Here is a 2,468-nt window from a genome sequence, read left to right as displayed (position 1 = left end):
GAGTGGTGTCAACAGTGTCCAAGTTAGACAGAATGGTTTAGCAGTCTAAGGCACTGTATTCAGTATGCAGTATTCACTGGAGGGGTGGGTTCAAATCCCACTTCTGATAGCTCATGCTTTATACAAATTTACGTCTTTAACCCTCTACCATACATAATAATGTGAAAAGATTAAGCAGTTTGCACAAATCTTAGTCGGTGTGGGCGAAAGTGGTATCACTGACATCCCATCTAGTCAGGATGGCCGAGCGGTCTAAGGTGCTGCGTTCAGGTCGCAGTCTCCCCTGGAGGCGTGGGTTCAAATCCCACTTCTGACAATTCCTGCTTTATACAAATTTACATCTTTAACCCTCTACCATACATAATAATGTGAAAAGATACAAAAGTTCGTACAAATCTTAGTCCTAGTTAGTCTTTTTTTTTATTATTGTTTCAAATGCCATTAATAATTTATAATCACTGATTTGTGAGATATCAGCAGTAGTAGATCATGTTTAACTGGTTTAATATTGTTTAAGCGCTGATTATCGGCTGTTTTTCGTGAGTATGTTGGGCGGTTTTCCATCCATTTTGACTGACTTTGAAATGCGCAATCTGACAACCCTGGCTAAAGCGTTTATTCACATTTTGGAGCGATGTACATTTGTATGCTAGAATATAAATAACATCTTTTACAAACTGCTGTCTATTTACATTTTCTCTTCTGTCTAAACATTTTTGGAATTGAGTTTGTAAAAGTAAGCGATACAGTAGATAATATATTTAATGAGCTGAACTAACTGAGAGAAACGCTAACGGTGGTGGAAGAGTCTAAAAGGGTTTGGATACAGTCGTATCATCATAGCAGTACAACACAGTTTTGTCCGTAGCATCCGAAAATATCCAGAAGCTAATATACAAAAAACATTTATTTTAATAAACTTACCTTGTTGAAAAAAGTATGACCACAATTTCTAAACAAACACAGTATCCGCTGCTGCAGTCTCTACACAAACTTTGCTGCACTGAAATCGCAAGAACACATTTTACGGATATTACGGTAATGCACTGAAAACGCGTCCTACAGTCATGCAAGCACATACAGCAGTGTGTGAGTTTACACTAATCAACCATAACATTAAAACCACCTCCTTGTTTCTACACTCACTGTCTATTTTATCAGCTCCACTTACCATATAGGAGCACTTTGTAGTTCTACAATTATTGACATGAGCACCACAGAGCAGGTATTATTTAGGTGGTGGATGATTCTCAGCACTGCAGTGACATGGTAGATATAAAGATATAGACATACTTTATTTGTCTTATATACATAGTACAAAGAAATTATTTCTTTGCATATCCCAGCTTGTTTGGAAGCTGGGGTCAGAGTGCAGGGTCAGCCATCGTACAGCACCCCTGGAGCAGACAGGGGCCTTGCTCAAGGACCCAACAGTGGCTGCATAGCAGAGCCTGGATTTGAACCACCAATTCTGGGTAATAGCCCAAAGCTCTACCCACTAGGCTACCACTGTGGTGGTGTGTTAGTGTGTGCTGTGCTGGTATAAGTGGATCAGACACAGCAGCACTGCTGGAGTTTTTAAATACAGTGTCCACTCACTGTCCACTCTATTAGACACTCCTACCTAGTTGGTCCACCTTGTAGATGTAAATTCAGAAACGATCGCTCATCTATTGCTGAGTTGGTCATCTTCTAGACCTTCATCAGTGGTCATAGGACGCTTCCCACAGGGTGCTGTTTGCTGGATGTTTTTGGTTGGTGGACTATTCTCAGTCCAGCAGTAACAGTGTTTAAAAACTCCAGAAGCGCTGCTGTGTGTGTCTTATTGCAGGGAAGACACACACACACACCCATTGGGCAATTCAGTGTCTCCAATTAACCCCAGGAAACCCACACAGACACTGGAAGAACATGCAAACTCCACACAGAAAGGACGCAGAGCAGCCCGCCTGGGGATTGAACCCAGGACCTTCTTGCTGTGAGGTGACAGTGCTACCCACCAAGCCACCCCTTAAATCTGACTCTCTTGCATACATTTGTAATAAAATCTTCTGTCTTACTTAGCCTTCTGCTTCCTTGTATAGAAATAGGCTAAATACAGGGGGTAGAAAGTCCTGCTGTCCACTACAAAGGACATTGAATGAAATTGCTGTACATTTTTAAATCTTTTAAAACAATTTGATTATTAGGAAAAGATTACAAGAAAGATCATGAGCTGCCACACACCCACAAATGTGACATTAATAAAAAGCCCAGGGTGTACTCTATAAAGTACAGTAGTACTCAAATGGATTGCATCAATGGTGCTTGTGTTAGAGATCTCGGACACATGTTCCCACAGGGGACAAAAATGAATTGCTCTGTCTCAGAAGGATATGTTAATTAAAGCTCATAATGTCACTCATTACAGTTTACTTTAGAAATACAAGATCTGATAACTGACCTTACAAATTTTGAAGCAGATCTGT

At 40.4% G+C, this 2,468-nt stretch overlaps 1 non-coding gene across 1 annotated transcript; it reads left to right on the top strand.

Annotated features, from left to right (window-relative positions):
* The first annotated feature begins 233 nt into the window (after window positions 1-233).
* trnal-cag (transfer RNA leucine (anticodon CAG)) lies at window positions 234-316 on the top strand. The gene has a single exon. It is a non-coding gene; the product is annotated as a tRNA-Leu (tRNA).
* Window positions 317-2,468: the final 2,152 nt, after the last annotated feature.

Source organism: Trichomycterus rosablanca, chromosome 10, assembly GCF_030014385.1.
Source record: "Trichomycterus rosablanca isolate fTriRos1 chromosome 10, fTriRos1.hap1, whole genome shotgun sequence".
In the NCBI taxonomy this organism is placed as follows: domain Eukaryota; kingdom Metazoa; phylum Chordata; class Actinopteri; order Siluriformes; family Trichomycteridae; genus Trichomycterus; species Trichomycterus rosablanca.
The sequence above is the reverse complement of the archived record's forward strand: the minus strand, read 5'-3'. Positions and strand labels throughout refer to the sequence as shown.